At 36.7% G+C, this 21,248-nt stretch overlaps 1 protein-coding gene across 6 annotated transcripts in view; it reads right to left on the bottom strand.

Annotated features, from left to right (window-relative positions):
• FSHR (follicle stimulating hormone receptor) overlaps positions 1-21,248 on the bottom strand; it is a 192,685-nt gene that overhangs the window by 79,699 nt on the left and 91,738 nt on the right. The window lies entirely within an intron of this gene.

Here is a 21,248-nt window from a genome sequence, read left to right as displayed (position 1 = left end):
AAATATCTCAGAATAGTAGATTAATGCATGAACTTTGGAGTAAGAATGCCTGGGTTTAAATCCTGGCTTCATCACTTATCAACTGTGTGCTGATGGGCAAGTCACATAACCACTTTGGCTTCAACCTTCTCACTATAAAATTAGAATGATAGTAAGATTCTTACAATCAGATAAGACAACGCATATAAAGTGGCTTAGCTCAGTTTCTGGCAAAATAATCACACAACAAATGGCAGCTGTGATTAATGTTGTTGTTAAGCAATATGAGAACTCCTTGAGTGCAGGGACTGTGTATCTTCATCTTTATTGCTCACAGCATCTATCAGTGACTACCAGGTAAGTTTCATCAAATCATGTCCTCATCTAATTAGCACACATTTTGTAGCTCAAGAAGAATTTGTTGAATCATTGATTGGTGGATGGATTATGCTTCTCTTAGTTGGCTTGGTCTCTCTTATAGTTGCTCACAAGTAGAACAGAACAAACACAACAGCATATTTGTGAGTCAGAAGGAGGTGTACTCAGCCCAAGGAAGCTCATTAGCTCCACAAGCTTCATCTCACAGACATACAGGGACTGATGGAAGTCACAGTCTTTTACTCTGTGAACCTTGATAAATTACTTGATGAATTAGCTGGTGTCATTCATCAGCCTGCACTTGTCTCAAGTATTTGACTGAAGTCTATAAATCTCCTCCTTTTAAAAAGCCTTAACCAGTGATCTCAGATTTGGCCTCACATCCTTAAAATTAGAATGGAACTTACTCTATATGTAGGATTTTTTGTTGTTGTTTTGGGACTTGGTGCTGCAGTAAACCACCACCCTTTTTCTCCCAAGTCAAATGTCTGCTTTACTAAATGAAAAGTTACATCTCAACTGTCTTAACTTGGTTGGACTGAGAGGTTATATGTACACGTGGAGAGAAGCAGAAAAGGAAATTTAAGGGAAGATATAAAAGGAGTATGTTTTAAACAAATATGTGATGACTGACACCTCAATTTTCAACATTCAGTAAAGAAAAAAAATAATTTGAGTTTTCCACCTGGTCAGAGAGTGAGGAGCCCATCAAAAGACGGGATCTCTAAAGCACTAATGTCAGTGTGCTTACAGCACGATCACCCTGCTCTCAAATTTAAGTGTATGTACACACAGACTTTGTGGTCCAAACAAGTAAGTCAGCCAGGATATGGTTTTTCATGCATTAAAGCAGCTGTCCTTAAGCATATGTTCCACCCTGACTAAAATCCCACCATTAGCAATTCAATCCTTTGGATTGGGCATTACCCACTTTATGATTTTTACAAAAGGCAAATTGGGTTGGAGGAGCCAGTTTACAAATTCCTTAGACTTTTGGTGTCAATAAGTTCTTCAGATGCTGTTATCCTTACTGGGAAAGAAGAATTACGAGCAAGATTTAAAAACCTGAGAGCTTGACTTAAGAAACATGAGGTGATGGGCATTTTATTAGCTTGATTGTACTATCATTTCACAAATATGTACACATATCAAAACTTCAGGTTGTACAGCTTATTTATTATTATTTTTTGAGATGGAATCTTGCTTTGTTGTCCAGGCTGGAGTGCAATGGCACAATCTCAGCTCACGGCAAACTCCGCCTCCCAGGTTCAAGTGAGTCTCCTGCCTCAGCCTCCCAAGTAACTGGGTTTACAGGTGCCCACCACCATACCCAGCTATTTTATTTTTTCTGAATTTTTAGTAGAGATGGGCTTTCATCATGTTGGCCAGGCTGGTCTCAAACTCCTGACCTCAAGTGATCTGCCAGTCACAGCCTCCCAAAATGCTGGGATTACAGGTGTGAGCCATCGTGGCCAGCCTGTATAGCTTAAATTGATACAATTTTTATATGTCAATCATACCTCAAGAAGACTGGAAAGAAAAAGTTGAGGATGATAAAAAAAAGTAAAATAAATAAAAAGTGGTTTTCTTATAGAAAAAAAAACTGGGGCTCTGAAAAGTTGGGAAAGGAATCAAGAGGTAGAGACTGCAAATTAATAAACGTTACCTGCCATTATCATTCCAGTGTGCCTAACTCTGTGCTAGGTGCTTTTGAGGAATATGGGAAGAGGGAAAGGGCAGGATTAGTAGTCAGTGTGTAGTCAGTCAAGCTGAGACACTATAAATGGGAAACAGAGCAAACATGCTGTCCTTATTATTCATACCTTGCATTTGCACTCACTTTTAACTTTTCAAAGCATGCTCACGTCCAAGTGCAAATTATGTGTTTATAAAACATTTGGCATAAACAATTGCTATCTCTCTGCCCAGACTCTCTCAGAACCTCAGACCCACTGGGATGGCTAACTTCTGCTTCATTCATTTAGGCTTCTCTAGCATTTACCCCTAGCTCCTGTACTTTTCCTCTCTGCCTGCTTAACTTCTGGAATGGTTATATATAAAAACACATCTTTGGTCATTTGATTGCTGTGTAGGCTGGCCAGGGTGAATCTGAGCACTGCAGGGGAGGTTTATGAAGTGTAAGATTCAGGTAATTTATTTGTTGGAAGGTGGACAGGCAAGTGGGTCCATATTCTATTTGAATCTTTTATTGTTTAAAGCATCTTATTAAGTCATACATAGCCCAGATGGATGTGGTTGTGATGGGCATGGGCTAAATGAGGAAATAAAAATAAATAGTTCATGCATTGATTGCAGCTTACCTTTAGATTGCTTCTTTTTATTTTAACACCATCTATTAAAAAAAAAAAAGCTAGAAAAATCCCCAGAGCAGAGCCACAAGGATATTTTTAACTCGAGTATTATGCTGCCTTAATTGTATCTTCACTGGATAGACAAAAACATTGAGTTACCAGCAAGGAGGAAAAAAAAAGGGGTATATCTCCGAGCACTGACAAATATAATTCACTGGAAGGTCTCACACACAGCTTGCTTTGTCAAGGAGAGTCCAAAGGGAAACTGTGGCTGAAGCAGAGGTTGTAAAAGATAGATAAGATGACCTCACTTGGCTGTTGATTAGAAAATGGAAGAAGATTGTGTTTGATAGCAAGTCAGAAATGCCTTGAGTAACCTCTGTCATATCTTAGCACCTGGAAGTCTTAGTTGCTCGATGAGAGGTACCAAGCAGAAGTCATCAGGACCATGAATGCTTGGAGTATCAAATGGCCAAGAGGGTGGGGGATATTAGAGATGAAAGATGTAAATGAGGGCATATCTGTGCTCTACCAAGCAAGGGAGCATCTATGACATACATCTTTATTACTATAAGCTTATTAGCTCACAGTGGGCCTCTTGCCTGTATTCTTCCTGTATTTTCTTCGTTGTAATCCCTTTCAGCCAAGGAAATCCCACTCTAACCTCATGGATAAAGCATAAGTGACTGAGGTGTGAAGAGTTATTATGAGTATAAGGTTGGGAACATCTATAAAATCACAGATCTCAAGAACTCTGCTTTCTTTATCAGACTCATATAGCCCCTACTCTAATATACATATATATATATATATATATATATATATATATATATATATAAAATAAAAACTAAACCCAAATAAAAGAAAGAAGCAAAAAATCCAAACATATAAATACAAAGCTAATAAATTATTCCCCTTCTGATCTGGGCAGTTCGTAGATACTGTAGAGTTTATTTTAAGGACACACCTAGCAAGTTAAAAATAGGGAGACTTAATGGAAACACTAAAACCACATCAACTCAAAAAGTGACAAGAAAATAGCTTCTTGTGTTCTTGGTTGAAGCAATAAATATAACAAAAATAGTTATTTGCAGAATATTTATGGAGAACAGGAAATGACATAAGGATTTTCACCTTCTAGACACTAACTCACGTTTGACCTGGGTCAATAATAACAGCTTAATTGGCCCAAATCTTACATTTCCCAACTGATGGCTAAGTTAATTTGCAACTTAACAGCAAGCTCAGTTTGCAAACCCTTGTACTAAAGCTACTCTTAGCAGGAGCTTTACCCAGAAATGAGTTTGCAAGCTGAAACTTGAAAATAGCTCCAAGAAGAGGTTTCCTTCACTCTGTGACTGTAGGAGTAGAGAATGACTCTAGGTTCTGGTTTGTGGCAGTTCCAAGGGCTTAGGCACAGACATCCTCTCCTCTGATAATAAATGTCACCAAAGGAAGCTAATAGCTTTAATTTTCCCGTCAATCCCTCTTTTACCTTAGCAGGAACATGTGGGAAAATGGTAGATTCCAACTAAAAGAAGCCTTGTGTAGCAGAAAGGACCAGACTACCTTGGGTTTAAATCCTAGCTTCACCACATAAGGATCCTCTGATGTTGCTTGGTTTCTTACGTTTTGTGAATGTCAGTATCCCTGTCTATAAAGTGTGAATTAACTGAGATGTAGTATTTAAAACACCTGTCCCAGAATAGGTGTGGAATAATTGCTGATTTTAAAAATCAACTTTGTTGAAGTATAATTTGACAAATAATAAAATGCATTCATTTTAACTCTTCCATTTGTTACTACTACCACAATCAAGATATAAAATATCTTCGCCACGTTAAAAAAGTTTCCTTGTCTGCCTTCCCAGACAATCCCTATCACCACCCTGGGAACCAGGCAACTAATCTTTGTGTTACCATAGTTTAGATTTTCTTCTTTTTTGAGGTTCATATAAATAGAATCATATGGTATACCTTCTGTGTCTGGCTTCTTTGCTTACTATAAAGCTTTTGAGAGATTTATCCATGTTGTTTTACATATTAGCAGTGTATTCTTTCTCATTACTGCTTAGTATTAAATTGTGTGGATATCATACCATTTGTTTACCCATTGGCCTGCTGATGGACATTTGAGTGATTTTCTGTTTGGGGCTATTATGAATAAAACTGTTATGAACATTCTTGCAGTCTCTGTTTAGAAATATATGTATTTATTTCTCTTGGGTCAATATAAGAAACTGACAAACTATTTACCAAAGAGGTTGTACAATTTTAAATTCTCACCAAAAGTGTAGGAGAGTTCCAGTTGTTCCACAGCCTCACCGGTAACCTACTATTATCAGCTTTTAATTTTGGCCATTTTAATGGGTATGTAATAGTATTTCATTATGGTTTTAAATTGCATTTTGCTAATGACTAATGATGAGCATCTTTTTGTATGCTTATTGCCCATTCGTGTATCTTTTTTTGTGAAGTATCTGTTCAGATATTTTGCCCATTTTAAATTAGATTGTGTGTCTACTTATTTTTTACTTCTTTATATATAGAAAGATATGTTCTTGATACAAGTCCTTTTTCAGATATATGTATGGCAAATATTTTCTCTCATTATGTGATTTGGTTGTCATTTTCTTGATGGTGGCTTTTTTTCACTTTTTTTATTGTCTTTTGAAAAGCAGAAGTTTTTTCTTTTAATGAAGTCCAAAATAACACTTTTATTTTATGCTTAATGTGTTCTACTTAAGGAATCTTTGCCTATCCCCTGATTGTAAAATATTTTCTCCTAACAGTTTTAAAATTTTAGTTTTTTGCATTTAAGTCAATTATCCACTTAAAGTTAAATTTTGTGTATAACATGAGGTAAGGGTTGGGATTTATTGTTTTTCCAATATGGATACAAAGTTGATTCAGCATCATTTGTGGAAAAAAACTATTCTTTCCGTATTGAATTCTAGAAAACAAACTCTTTTGGGATATAGATGATGAGAGAACATTTCCCAACTCATTTTATAATACAGGTAGAACAAAATCAAAGAAACGACAAGAAAATAAATATACAGACTAATATTGCTACAAATATAGATAAAACATTTTAAACAAAATATTAGCAAATCAAAATTTGTGTGTATGGACAATTTTTAACAAATACAAATCAGATTATGTCACTTTGTTGCTCAAAACACCCCATTTAATCCCAATCACACTAAATATGACACCCAAATATGTCCCCATGGTCTATCAGGTACTATATGACCTCGCTCCCAGCTTCCTCTTTGATCTTATGTCCTGCCAACCTCCTCTTTGTTTTATTCTTCTCTAGCTACAACACGTAGATACACTTTACATACTCATGAATGTTCTTTGTACAATTTGGATTCTGACTAAACTATCATCTACGTCAGTGGCTTTCCATTCTAGATGTACATTAGAATCATCAAGGGAGCTTTAAAAAATGATTAATGCTTAAACCTCGTCCTGGACAAATGGAATAAAAATCTCTGGAAGTGATATTTGGGTGTGTACATTATTTTTAAAGTTCTCCAGGGGATTCTAAAGTGCAGTCTAAGAAGAGAACCACTCAACGTCATTTCCTTGTTATTCCCAGGGACTCAAATCCCCTCTTCCCATTCAGAGATCTAACTAGTCTAACACTGGCCTTTCATTTTTTACCAGGAGCCAGTAGAATCATCAGCCTCTCCTTTTCACTTTGAGTAAGCAGGACTCAAGGCTGCTTTGCCCATTAACTCTCAGAATCACAGAAGGTTGGGTTAGGAAGGAACTTAAGTCATGTAACAAGGAGGTGCTCTGAAGGGCAAAGCTGAGTGGAACCCAAATTTTCTAGCACTGTTGCAGTTACAGTTCTGGTTACCTGATTTACTTCCTTTCCTTTTATCTGTGCTGAGTGAGCCTGAAGAACTGAGAATGGGGACGATCCTCAACTTTTTTAATGTGCTTGCAACAATCCTCATTCAATAAATCTCTTTCTCTAAAAGTCCCTCTGTTAAGTTAACTTTTCTTTCCTCAGTGATCTGGGGGTGGAGGCTGGAGTGTCAGACTAGTGTTCTCATTTCTATATGCAAATAAATCACTTGATTATATTTTTTGTCCTTATGTTATCATGAATATTTCAAATGAATTTTATGTGGTTCATATTTATGGTTTGGGAGCTATTTCACATTTTGGCTTATTGCCGCCTCATCTGCATATACCATATTTCAGCTGATGTTGATTGGTCTCATTTACATATTCATCATGCTCCTATTTCCAAAGATATTTTGTCATAAACTAGCTTTTCCCCCACCTCCAGTGTTATAATAACACATAGATGTGTTTTTAAATTGAACTCATTTCCATACATAATTTTTCTGGTTACCATAAATCACCACATTGTCACCTACTCCCCCCACCCTATTCAATGTAATCTTCACACTTTATACCAAGCTGACATATGGCTCCGAAGTAATTAAAGACAATGTAAACAGTTTACAGTGCACTTTGCAAAGCCACTTCATGTTGCAGAGAGTTTAATGATTTCTTTTTTCCCCACAAAGTCTCAAAGCAATGAAGAATAGGGAGGTTTGAGATAGTGATGCAGATAAAAGCTAAGGCGTGAACAGTGGCCATTTCATTTCTAATGGAGAAACTTCTATTCCCGGTTCTTAAAAAAAAGAAAAAAAAAACAGTCCTTTCCCTGTTGACTTCTGATAGAAGTAGAGGAGGCTGAGTTAAACTGGGATAATAAATGAGGAAGAATCATCAGCAAGGGTTGGGGAATTTTTCCCAATCATTTTAACAAGAGGATGGGAGTAAGAAATAAATTCGTCAAATGCCCATGTTGTGCCAGATACTGAGATTGAGTATTAAGGGCCTTGACAACTCTATGACATAGACCTTAGTATTAACATTTTCCAGATTAGGGAGATGAGTATTAGAGAAGTTGAAACACTTGTACAACACAGAGACAGATCTAAAGAGAGAAGAAAATAAAGATGTGTGAACTCAGCATCTCCACAGACTAGTCTAGTTCCATGTAAGTGAGGTACATTCTGCAATATCTTTTTCTATTGCTTACCCATTGTGTTACCTTGGACAGAGAATTTGATCTGTTTAAGCCTGTTTTCTTATCTATAACATAGCACTAATGATGTTACCTATCTCCTATGCAACTGGGAGGATGAAAAAAGTGATGAATGTAGCTCTGTGGGTGGACCCCAGCAGGTATGCCCCCAGGCCAACCTACTAGCCGTGTGCCCATGTCTTGGCCTAAGAAATAGCCCACAAGTTGCTGCTGGCAGACATGCCTCCAAGCTGGCTAAGCAACCTTGCACCCACATCCTGAATCTAAGAAACAGCCCCAGAATCCACCCAAAGAAGACACACGAACCCACATCAGCCAGTAGGCCATCCAACCATGTCCAAGGTCTGCAAAACATCCCTGTGGGCCACCCCAAGCAGATATACCCCCAGGCCAGCCCAGTAGCTATGTGCCTACATCTGGGCCTGAGAGATAGCCCCAGGTAGACATGCTTTCAAGCCAGTGGAGCAACCATGCACCCATGCCTCTGATCAGAGTAATAGCCACATGGCCCCAACTCCAGTGAGCCACACCCTGAGTTGGCCAACCCACTGTGTGCACACATGTACCTGTGACCTGACAGACAGTCTAGCAAGCCCACCCCTAGTAAAGCCACAGCACAACAACTGCAGACTCTCTCAGCTTAGGCTGCTGAGACACTCGCAAACATTACTAGCATGGATTACAGAAAAATAAATGACACAGATACTACACTATTGTATCCACCTAGAACCAAAGTCAAAGCACCTCACCAAAACAACACCCCAAGACTCATCCAAATGAATGTCTTTTTTATAAAACCTACTTCATAAAATTGGAACAGGTGACTGTTTGACCAGATGCACAAAAATCAATGTAGAGATACATCAAAGATGAAAAAGCAAGGAAACATGACACCTTAAAGGAACACAGTGACTCTCCAGTCACAGACCCTAATTATAAAGAAATATATAAAATGCCAGAAAAAGAATTGAAAATAATAATTAAGGAAACTCAGTGAGATACAAGAGAATACAGATAGACAATTTAATCAAATCAGGAAAACAACTCATAACTTGAATGAGAAAAGTGGCAAAGAGATATCACAAAAAAAGAGCCAAACAGAAATCCTACAGCTTAAAAAGTCAATTAATAAAATATAAAAGGAACCAGCTGAGAGCTTCAACAACAGATTGACCAAGCAGAAGAAAAAATACCTGAACTTGAAGACAGGTCTTTTGAAAGAACACAGGCACAATAAATAAATAATAAAAAATAATGAAGAAAGTCTACAAAATTTATGAGGCATAGTTAACCAAATAAATATTCATATTATAGGAATTTCAGAAGGAGAAGAGAAAGCAAAAGGCATAGAAAGCATATTTAATAAAATAATAGCTGAAAATTTCCCAAGTCTTGGGAGAGAGATGAACATCCAGATCCAGGAAGCTCAAAAAAAAAAAAAAAAAAAAAAACCCAAATAGAGTCAACCCCAAAAGTTCTTTCCAAGGCACAATACAGTCAAATAGTCAAAAGTCAAAGAAAAAGGCAAACTTCTAAAAACAGGAAGAGAAAAGCCTCAAGTCACATATTAAAAAATCCACATTGGATGAAGAGTAGATTTCTTAGCACAAACATTACAGGCCAGGGGAGAATAGGATGATATATTCAAAGTACTAAAAGAAAAAAGCTGCAAGACAAGAATACTATACCCAGCAAAGCTACATTGCAGAAATGAAGGAGAAATAAAACATTTCATGGACAAGAAAAAAATAAGGGAATTGATCACAACTAGACCTGCCAAACAAGAAATGCTTAAAGGAGTATTACATCTGGAAGTAAAAAGACTGAAACCAACATCATGACAACATGCAAAACTCTAAAACTCACTGTTAGACTTGATACACAAGGGACAAAGAGAAAGGAATCAAGCCTATCACTACAGAAAACCACCTAATTGCAATAATTAAAAATAAGAGAGGAAGTAAGAAACAAAGGATATACAAAACAAACAGATAACAATTAATTGCAAGAGTAAGTCCTCACCTATTAATAATAATCTTGAATGTAAATAGATTAAATTTCCCATTTAAAACATATAGACTGGTGAAATAGATTTTTTTAAAAGACCCAAATATATGCTGCCTACAAGAAACTTACTTTACCTGTAAAGACACATAGACTGAAAGTGAAAGGATTGAAAAAAGATAATCCTTATAAACAAAACCCTAAAGTGAGCAGGAATAGCTATACTTACATCAGAAAAACAGACTTAAGTTAAAAGATGTAAAAAGAGACACAAATTAACCTTATAAAATAATAAAGGGATCAATTCAGCAAGAAATCATTACAATTGGAATATATATATATATCTCCAACACCAGAGCACACAGATATAAAAAGCAAATATTATTAGACCTAAAGGGAGAGATAGACCACAATACATTAGTAGTTGGAGACTTCAACACCCTACTCTCAGTATTAGACAGATTGTTTAGAGTGAAAATCAACAAAGAAACATTGGATTTAAACTGCACCGCAGACCAAACAGACACTTACAGAACATTTCATCCACCAGCTGCAGGATACAAATTCTCATCATCAGCAAATGAAATACTTTTCAGAATTGGCCATATTGTTTCTGTTAGGACAATAAACAAGTCTCAAAAAATTTTAAAAAATATCAAAATTATATCAAGTACCCTATAATACCATAATGGAATAAACCTAAAAATCAATAACAAGAGAAACATTTGAAAGCATACACTACCCGGAAATTAAACAGCACATTTCTGAATGATCAATGGGTAAGGAGGAAATTAAGAATAAAATTTAAATCTTTCTTAAATGAAAATGAAAACACAAAATACCAAAACCTATGGGACGAGCAAAAGCAGAATTAGGAGGCAAGTTTATATCACTAAACCCCTATATGAAAAAACAAGAAAGATTTCCCAGCCTCAAATAAACCAATTAACAATGCAACTCAAGGAACTAAAAAAGGAAGAACAAACCAAACCAAAAATTAGTAGAAGACAAAAATAATAAATATCAGAGCAGAAATAAATGAAATTAACACTAAAATAATAACACAAGAGATCAATGAAATAAAAAGTTGCTTTTCTGAAATGATAAGCCAAATGAACAAACCATTAGCTAGACTAAGAAAAAAAGGGAGAATAACCAAATAAATAAACTCAGAAATGAAAAACATACACAATGACAGTAGCAGTAGTAGTAACATTACAATGGTTACTAAAAAAATACAAAGGATCATTAAAGATTGCTATGAACAAGTATACACCAATAAATTTGAAAACCTGGATAAAGTCCTAGACAAATACAACCCACCAAGATTGAACCAAGAATAAATAGAAAATCTGAATAGACCAATAATAAGTGACAAGTTTGAACAGGTAATTGAAAATCTCCCAACAAAGAAAAGCCCAGGACCAGACGGCTTCACTGCTGAATTCTACAGAACCTTTGAAAAATAATTAATACCAATTCTTCTCAAACTATTCTGAAAATTGAAGCAGAAGGAACTCTTTCTAACTCATTCTCTTAGGCCAGCATTGCTCAGATACCAGACAAGGACATAGCAAAAAAAAGAAAACATAGGCCAATATCCCTGATGAAGATAGATGCAGAAATCCATAACAAAATACTAGCAATCCAAAACCAATAAGACATCAAAGAGATAATACGTGAGAATTAAGTGGGATTTATCTGAGAAATGCAAGAATGTTTTAACATATGCAAATTAGTAAACATGACACATTAAAGCAACAGAATGAAGGACAAAATTCATATGACCATGTCAATATAGAAAAAGCATTTGGTAAGATTCAACATGCTTTCATGATAAAAACTCTCAATAAATTAGGTATAGAAGGAAAGTACCTCAACACAATAAAGGCCATATATGACAAACCTTCAGCTAATATCATATGGATTGAGGAAAAGCTGAAAGCTTTTTCTCTAACAACTGGAATGTTACAATAATTCCCACCATCACCACTCTTATATAACATAGTATTGAAAGTTCAAACCAGAGCAATTGGGCAAGAGGAAGAAATGAAGGGCATCCATATTTGAAAAGAGGAAGTCAAATTGTCCCTGTTTTTAAATGACATATTATACATGGAAAAACTGGCCAGGTGCAGTGGCTCATGCCTGTAATCCCAGCACATTGGGAGGCTGAGGCAGGTGGATCATGAGGTCAGGAGATTGAGAACATCCTGGCCAACATGGTGAAACCCTGTCTCTACTAAAATACAAAAAATTAGCCAGGCATGGTGGTGCATGCCTGTAGTCCCAGCTACTTGGGAGGCTGAGGCAGGGGAATCGCTGGAACCGGGAGGCAGAGCTTGCACTGAGCAGAGATCACGCCACTGCACTTCAGCTTGGTGACAGAGCAAGACTCTGTCTCAACACCCTCTTCCCTACCTAAAAAAAACCTTTAAGAACTGTTAAACAAATTCAGTAAAGTTGAAAGATACAAAATCAACCAACAAAAATCAGTAGCATTTCTATCCACTAGCAATAAACTACCTGAAAAAAAAATAAAGAAGGCCATTCCATTTACAAAAACTACAAAACAAAACAAAATCCTACGAATAAATTTAACTCAGGTGGAAAAAGGCCTCTACAGGGAAAACCACAAAACACTAATGAGATAAATTGAAAAGGATACAAACCAATGGAAAAACATCCCAAGCTCATGGATGTGAATAATCAATATTGCTAAAATGACCTTACTAACTAAAGCAATCTAAAGATTCAATGCAATGACTATCAAAATACCAGTGCAGTTCTAGGCACAGTGGCCCACACTTGCAACTCCAGCACTTTGGGTGATTGGGGCAGAATGATCACTTGAGTCCAGGAGTTCAAGAGCAGCCTGGGCAACATAATCCCCATCTATGCAAGAAAATAAAAAAATAGCTGAGTATGGTGGCACATGCCTGTAGTACTAGCTACTTGGGAGGCTAAGGTAGGAAGATTGCTTGAGCCCAGGAGTTTGAGGCTGCAGTGAGCCATAACTGAGCCATGATCACACTCCTGCCTGACTAAGACCTTGTCTCTAAAAATTAAAAAAAAATAACAAAATAAAACAGCCAACAACAATGCCGTCATTCACAGAAATAGAAAAAAAAATTAAATTTGTACGGAACCACAAAACATCCTGCATGGCCAAAGTAAGCCCAATCAAAAAGGAACAAAGTTGGCAGCATCAAACTACCAGACTTCAAAATATAATACAAAGTTATAGTAACCAAAACAGCGTGGTACTGGCGGAAAAAAAAACAGACAAATAGACCAATGGAACAGAATAGAGAACCCGTATATTAATGCACGTATCTATAGCCAACTGATTTTTGACAAAGGTGCCAAGAACATTCACTGGAGAAGGGACGGTTTCATAAATGATGCTGGGAAAACTGGATATCCACATGTAGAAGACTGATACTATTAGTCTGGTGCAAAGGTAACTGTGATTCTTGCTATTTGAAAGTAATGGCAAAAACTGCAATTACTTTTATATCAACCTAATAGATGCCCCCTTTCACCTCTCATTCTATACAGAAATCAACTCAACGTGGATCAAATTCCTAAATATAAGTCCAAAAATGATAAAACTGCAAGAAGAAAACATGGAGGAAGTGCTTGAGGACATTGGTTTTGGAAAAGATTTTATGAATAAGACATCAAAAGCACAGGAAACAAAATCAAAAATAAAGGGGATTATATCAAACCAAAAAGCTGCAGAGCCAATGAAACAATCAATATAGTGAAAAGACAACCACAAAATGGGAGAATATGTTTGCCAAGTACTCATTTGACAGGGCATTAATATCCAGAATATATAAGAAACTCAAACAAAAAAAACCCAGAAAAATTTGATTAAAATATAAGCAAGTGATCTGAACAGATATTTCTGAAAAGAAGACATATAAATGGTCAACACATATGTGGAAAAATGCTCCACATCACTAATCATCAGAGAAATGCAAATCAAACCATAATGAGGTATCATCTCACACCAGATGGGATGGTTATTAAACGAAAAAAAATACCGGTGAGGATGCAGAGAAAAAGGTACCCTTACACATTGTTCGTGGGACTATAAACATAAAGCCACTATGGAAAACAGTATAAAAAGGTTATTCAAAACACTGCAAATACAACTACCATATGATCCCACTAGGTATTAGCAAAAGGAAAAAAAAAAAAAAAAAACTCAGTATCCTGGGAAAACATGACCTTGACCACTCAGAGAAGTCATGCCTCTCCAGTGCCTAAGTTGAAACTGTGTCCTGCATCCCAGGAAATGATGCCTTGACCAGCCAGGGTGGTCACACACCCCAGTACCTAAGCTGATGTGACACTCTGCATTCCAGGGAAATGGGGCCTGGGCTGCCTAGAACAGTCACGTCCCACAGGCCTGAGCTGAAGTGGCACATTGCCCCTGGGAAGTCAATGCCCTGGCCAAGCTGAACAGCTGCATATTCCCAGGCTGAGCTGTTATAGTATCCTGCCGCCCAGGCAAGAGAGAAGTGACTGAACTGAAATACTCCACCCTATATGCCAAATACCTCTAGTACCTTGCTTCCCTGGAGCCGGACTAGTTCCCTATTCTGGGCTTCTGAGATACCTCTCTCCCTGGGGAGTGCAGTCATCGATGTACCCACTCCCCCCTGGCCCAAACTAGAGCTGTGCTTTGCCATTCTGGGATACTTGCTGTTGCTACACATGGCTGTAAAGAGTCTAGAATGCTGCTAAGCCCCACCATTCCAGGGTCTATGGTCACTACTGCAAAGTGCCTCATCTCCTGGGAGATGCCAGTGGGTATATTTGGCTCAGGTTCTCAAATTGCATCCATACCTTTCTCTTCCTGCCCATACCTCCAGATTACCCCTTCTTCTGAGGGATCAAGGTAGTACTGTACCCTGCTCCTCAGGGGCATAATCACCACTACAACGTGGCACCTTGAACCCAAGCTGCTAGGGGGTGCCTCAGAGTCACAAATCTTGGCTTCATGGGAAACCTACATCTAATCCTGCCAAGGAGAGCAAACTTGCACCTCAAGACCCAGGTGCCATAACAGGTATGCAAGACCATAAGTCTGGGACCCTGCCCCCATAGCTGCTGTGAGCATCTAAGTATATGCTGCTGATATGAAGCACACCTCTCACCTGTAAAGACAAATATAAACTGAAAGTGAAGGGATGGATAAAAGTGATTCTGAGCAAAAGGAAATCAAAAGTGACCAGGAGTAGCTATCATAATTACATCAGATAAAGGAAACTATGGGTCAAAAACTGTAAAAAGAGACAAAAAGGGACATTATATAATGATAAAGGGATCAATTCAGGAAGAGGATATGATTCTAAATATATATATATTTAGATATATAAAAATAAATACATATATACATATAAATATATATATTTAGAGATACATATCTATATATATCTAAATGTATATATATTTAGATATATAAAAATAAATACATATATCTATAATGTATATAACTATATATAACTATATATTTATAACTATATATAATATATAATTATATATATTTATAACTATATATAACTATATATTTATATTTATATATATTTATATTTATATTTATATATATTTATATATAATATATATAAATATATAACTATATATATAACTATATATAACTCTATATTTATATGTAACTGTATATAACTATATAGTTATATATAACTATATATGTTTATATAAATATAAATATAAATATAATATATTTATATATATATATTTATCTCCAAACCTGGAGCACTCAGATGTATAAAGCAAATGTTATTAATCCTAAAGGAAGAGATAGCCTCTAATACAGTAATAGTTGGGGACTTCAACGCCCCACTGTCAGCACTGGAGAGATCATCTGGACAGAAAATCAACATTATGAACATTAAATTTAAATTGCAATTCAGACCAAATGGACTTAACAGACATTTACAGAACGTTTCATCCAACAGCTGCAGAATATACATCTTCAGCAACCCTGAACAAAAAGAATAAAGCTGAAGGCATCACAGTACAGGACTTAAAAATATACTACAAAGCTATAGTAATCCAAACAACGTGCTATGGGCATAAAAACCAAACCATATGCTGGTGGCACAGAAAAGAAATAAACCTACATATTTATAGTGAACTGATTTTCAACAAAGACATTAAGAATGTTCATTGGGGAAAGGAAAATCTCTTCAATGAGTTGTGCTGGGACAACTGGATATTCACATGCAGAAAAGGAAACTGGATATCTATATTTCACCACATACAAAAGTCAACTCAAAATGGATTAAAGACTAGAATGTAAGATCTGAAACTATATAAAACTTCTGGAAGAAAACATTGGGAAATTCTTCAGAAAATTGATCTGTGTGAAGATTTTTATGGAGAAGACCTCAAAAGCACAGGAAATAAAAGGAAAAACAGACAAATGGCATTATGTTAAGTTAAAAAGCATCTGTAGAGCAAAGGAAACAACTGAGTGAAGAGCCAACCTTCAGAATGGGAGAAAATATTTGGAAACTACTCATCAAACAAAGGATTAGTATCCAGAATATACAAGGAATTCAAACAACTCAACAGCAAAATTAATAATCAAATTTAAAAATGATCATATGGGTCAAATAGACATCTCTCAAAAGAAGACATACAAATGGTCAACAGGCATATGAAAAAAATGTTCAACATCACTAATTATCAGAAAAATGCAAATCAAACCACGATAAGGTCTCATCTCACCCCAGTGAGGATGGATATTATAAAAAAAACAACAGAAACCCTCCCAAAACCAAAAACATTAACAAATACTGGCAAGGATGTAGACATAGGGGAACTCCTCTACACTGTTAGTGGGAATAGAAGTTAGTACAGCCATTATTTAAAATAGTATGAGTATGAGATTCCTCTAAAAACTAAATGTAGAGCTTCCATATGATCCAGTAATTTTACTAATGGGTATGTATTCAAATGCAAGGAGAGGCCCTAAATGCCCAGGAAGTGGTACCAAGAGCTTTCAAAGGGAGGGAGGATTAATTTAAGTGTGGGAGGATTTGCTCTGTCTTCTGCCACTGTACCCTGGCTTGAGAAAATCATATTTTGGAAAAACCCTAAATTAAACCAGCTTAATATGAACTGAGTGTTTGCAGTAACAAAGGATTCTTCTCTTTTCAAAGGAAATCTTCATCAGTGCTGTAAATATGTCAAAGACCTATTTGCACTCTGATGTTTATTGTAGCACTATAAATAGCCAAGGTATGGAACCAACTTACACATTCACAAATAAAGAAATGAATAAAGAAAATGCTATATATATTATATATAATATATATATGTATGTGACACACACTCACAATGGAATACTATTTAGTGATGAAAGGGAGCAAAATTCTATCATTCACAGCAACATAGATAATCTTGGAGGATATTATGTTAAGTGAAATAAGTTAGGCACAGAAAGGGAAATACTGCATGTTCTCACTCATATGTGGAAGCTAAAAAAGTCTGACCTCAAAGAAGCAGAGAGTAGAATAGTGGTTATTGGAGGCAGGGAAGTCTATGTGGGAGAGAGGATACCAAAAGATTGGTTAATAGATATAAAAGTACAGCAAAATAGGAGGAATAAGTTCTAGTGTTCTATAGCACTATAGGGCAACTATAATTAACAACAATTTGCTGTGTATTTTCAAATATGTAGAAGAGCAGATTTTGAATGTTTCCAAAACAAAGAAATGATAAATATATGAGGTGTGAGATATGTTAATTACCCTGATTTGATCATTACCCAATGTATATATGTATCAAAATAGTACAGTATACTCAATTATTTTACAATTATTATGTGTTACAATTATTGTAAATATGCACAATTATGTGTCAATTAAAAAATAATAAAAAAGGAAAAAAACTGTGTGGAACAAGAACAAAAAGAAAAAAGTGGTAAGGCATGAAGAGTTTGTGTGTGTGTGTGTGTGTGTGTGTTTGCACGTGCATGGTGGGGCAAATATGGAAGATGACATAATCAGTTACGAATTTAGAAAATATTACTCTATGTTGAAAATGGATGAGGGAGAGAGAAGAGCATGCTGGTAAATGGGGACAGCACAGGTTGAAGGCTGTTGCAGTTACACAAGTGCTCTGGTTTAAATGTTTTTTTCCTCCCCAAATTTCCTGTTAAAACTCAATCTCCACTCCAACATTGGGAAATGTGGCCTTTTGAGAGTGGTTTAGGGCCCACACCACAAGGGCCCCATCCTCATGAATAGATTAGTGTTGCCATTAAAAAGGGCTTTTGGGAGTGGGTTCTCTCTCTTCTGCTCTTCTGCCATGTAGGGACATGTTTGTCCCCTTTTGCCCTTCCACCTTCCACCATGTGAGGACTCAGCAAGAAAGCCCTCACCAGATGCTGGAGCCTTGATTTTGGAGTTTCAAGTCTCCATAACTGCAAGAAAATAAATTTCTGTTCCTTGTAAATTATCTAGTCTGCAGTATTTTGTTATAGCAGCACAAATGGACTAAGATACCAAGGAAAGATTGTGGTAGCTAGAGAAAGAGATGGGTGAATAGGATAGACGTGTAACGAGGTAAAAACAACAGGACTTGGTGTTGTACTTCAGTATGAAGTTTCTACATTCTGATCTTGGCTTTAAAGAATAACCAAGGGATCTGAGAAACTGTAAATTCTGAGTACAGTCTGATAAATGTGCTGTTAATATTATGAATACATGGTAATGGTTTGGAAGAACTTGGAAAGTTCTGGAAAAGTTCTGTAGAAAAGTAAGCATTTCATCTGGTCCCTGAATGAGAAGCAGGATTTTATGAAGTGAAATTTTAGACAGAGGGACAGCATCTACATAAGAACAGTGTGAAAGTATATTTTGTTCATTTGTTTATTTGTTGATTCATTCCCCTGCAATTATTTTTGATCCCTTTATGTGCCAGACATTGTCCAAAGAACAAGCTGTCACATTCTAAATATGCAATATGATGTCTGGTAATAATAGTGCTTGGGGAATAGAAAATTATTCCACCTGGTGAGAGTGTAAGGTACACAGTGCATATGGTGGGAGATAAAGGGTTTTGATTTCTGTGCCAGGAACTTATGACTTAAGTCTGCAGTGAGGAGGATCCCTAGAAGTTCTTCTGCAAGAGAATTTAAACAGTGCAAGTCTGGCAGCAGAGTGGCAGGAAGATTGGAGCTGGGATAGGCATGGAAGCTTCATACAGTAGGTTATGTAAGTGATGATGAGACTTTGGGTCTAATAGCAACAGGAATGAGAAGAAGACTGGGTATCAGAGTACATCTGAGAGGCAGTCAGTAGGACTGGAGGAGCACCTTGGCATAAGGGATAGAGAATGCACCTGAGTCAAGGGAGACTGGATTTTCCTTGTTTGGGAACCTGGGCAGATGGTGACATGATTCACTGGGCAATATGGGAATATGAGAAATTTAAAAATAAAGATAAGCTAGTTCTGAATATGTTGAATTCCAGGTATTTGCAGTTCACTCAGATGTAGATGTTTAGGCATCTTTCCAATTCAAAACAAGAATTATGGCCTCAGAAGAGAGGTGGAGGTTGCAGATGAAAGTTTAGGAACCCTGGTAATAAGACATTATCTGACAACTGGTCATTCAAGGGTGGAGCTAGAAGAAAAGAAAATGGCCAAAAAATAGAACCCTATAATACCTAAATTTTTGAAGGACAATTGAAGAACAAGAGAGATGAAGAGAACTGGATATGGAGCAATCTGGGAGGTTAATAGGGAGGCAGGAGAGTGTGGTATCCCAGAAGTTAAGTGGGGAAAGGGCGTTGAGAAGAATGACATTAATGGTTAATGAAATTTAAAGACTACATATAAGGTAAGTAGAAGAGGATAAAGTAGAATTCATTGGATCTTGTAACTATGGTATTTTTGAGATCTTTGATAGAATAATTTAATAGTGTTGAAGAATTTTTGGCCAAATAGCGAGTGGGCAGGCTAAGAAGTGATTGAAAAGAAAGGATAGAGAGGCAGTGAATGTAGGCAACTCTTTCAACACAGTGGTCTTGATGGGGAAGAGAGAAAAAGGGAGCAGAATAGGAAGGTGGAATTTGTACAGAACACTTTTCTTTTATTCTCTCCAATATGGATAGGTGAAAGTTGGTCACATGTGCAGAATGAATGAAAAGGACTTTGTGATTTGTGGAGGGGGAGATACTGAAGAAAAGGCCAATATTTATTAAGTTCAGGAAACTGATTAACAACTGGGAGAACACAAGTGAAGGAGATAGGTCTGGAAAGGAGATGAGAATTTCTTGGTGACCAAGAGTGTAAAGTAAGACAATGGACAAAGGTGAGCATGGAGACTGAGGAATACGCAAGTCTCCTCAGGTTCAGTTCAGTGCTGGGCCCTCTGCTAGAAAATGCTTTGAAGCCTTATGGTATAAAAAGGGTAAAAAAACAAAATCAATTTTATTTTGGTGTATCACTGTGCCAGTTCAGTATGATTAATGAAGACATGAGGTAAAAACGTACAAGCTGCGTCTGAACAAGTTGAGTTACTGAGCCAGCTGCTGTGGTTCTTGGATTGTTGATATGTCAGCTCAGCTCAACCATTCGTATTGCCACAGGAAGGTTTGCCTGATACTGAATACCCAGTGAGGGGTCATTCACACTTGCTGGATTAAACTTGATTAAAGTAGCTTATTTGTGACATCTGAAATGCCTGTCTTTAGAATTCTATGTAACTATAGTCATGTTTAGGGACACAGGGATATCCAATAGTCATTTAGTCTATGTTAGCTCCAGGCAAGGGAATTGTGAATACATCTTGAGCACAAAGCTCTTCCACTCTACTGTTTCCGTGGTTTCCTTTGTGAACTCTGTTCAGGTTTAGTATCCCCATCTTCTAATCCCTGTGATAGTTGAATGTCCTCAATGAGGTAAACCCGGAAGATTACAGGTCTTAAATTGGGCTCTCCTGCAACATGGGGATAGAAATTGGAAATCACGTAAGCCCCTTTTTAAAACTCCTCTCTTAATACACAGATGAGGAAACCAGGGCCCTGAAAGATAAAATGCTTTAATCGAGGTTATGCAGTAATTTTATATTAAAACTAGCACTGAAACCAGGATTCTGACCACCCTCTTTGAAGCAGGTGGCTTAATTGCTGGAACATAATGACATCTTCTATACTTTGTGATTGTTTTGTTATTGGATTCCTTTCTTGCTTCTTCAAACTTCAGGAAGTACTATTCTTAAAGGGATATAAAAGAACCAAAAAGATAAAGTTAATGACTTCAAGAAAGAAACACATGAACTAAAGGTTTTCTTTCTTGCCTTGCTTTCATTCCCTTCTGTATATACTCTGTCTATTCGTTGCTATACTTACTGGCATTAAAGTCCTGAATCCTGGCTGTCTCACTGCAGAGAAGAACATATTTCCCTGGCCCTGAATGCCCAGGAGGTGGTACCAAGAGCTTTCAAAG

The sequence above is a fragment of the Gorilla gorilla genome, chromosome 12 (genome assembly GCF_029281585.2).
Source record: "Gorilla gorilla gorilla isolate KB3781 chromosome 12, NHGRI_mGorGor1-v2.1_pri, whole genome shotgun sequence".
In the NCBI taxonomy this organism is placed as follows: Eukaryota; Metazoa; Chordata; class Mammalia; order Primates; family Hominidae; genus Gorilla; species Gorilla gorilla.
The sequence above is the reverse complement of the archived record's forward strand: the minus strand, read 5'-3'. Positions and strand labels throughout refer to the sequence as shown.